Raw genomic sequence first — 413 nt, 5'->3', positions numbered from 1 at the left:
GCCGAGCAACCGGATGGGAAACTCGGAAGGGTGGGGTTGAGGGAGCCGGATCTGTGGTCGACTGCAGTTCAAATCCTGGCCCTGACAGTTTGAAAAACATGCCAGGCTCATGTGTGTGCCCCAAATCATGATGGGATGGGGAACGAGAAGGGATTGCAGTGTGACCAGGCCTGTTTGGAGGTGCTTGTCTCCCATCCCCTTCTCTGGCAGGTGCATGTGCTGTCTGGTTCTGTATCTGTCTGTCTGGCATCTGTCTGTCTATCATCTAACTAACTATCTATCTATCTATCTATCTATCTATCTATCTATCTATCTATCTATCTATCTATCTACCTATCATCTATCTGTCTATCTCTATACGTGTAATGACCAAATAGCCTTAAAACCTACACACACGGTGTGGAGTTCAAAAG

General features: G+C 47.0%; 1 protein-coding gene across 1 annotated transcript in view; it reads left to right on the top strand.

Moving 5' to 3' along the window:
* Positions 1–413, top strand: part of CFAP251 (cilia and flagella associated protein 251) — a 68,080-nt gene that overhangs the window by 37,860 nt on the left and 29,807 nt on the right. The window lies entirely within an intron of this gene.

Source organism: Tupaia chinensis, unplaced genomic scaffold (genome assembly GCF_000334495.1).
Source record: "Tupaia chinensis unplaced genomic scaffold, TupChi_1.0 Scaffold000258_1, whole genome shotgun sequence".
In the NCBI taxonomy this organism is placed as follows: domain Eukaryota; kingdom Metazoa; phylum Chordata; class Mammalia; order Scandentia; family Tupaiidae; genus Tupaia; species Tupaia belangeri.
Note: the sequence above shows the minus strand (reverse complement) of the source record. Positions and strands in the feature narration are given on the sequence as shown.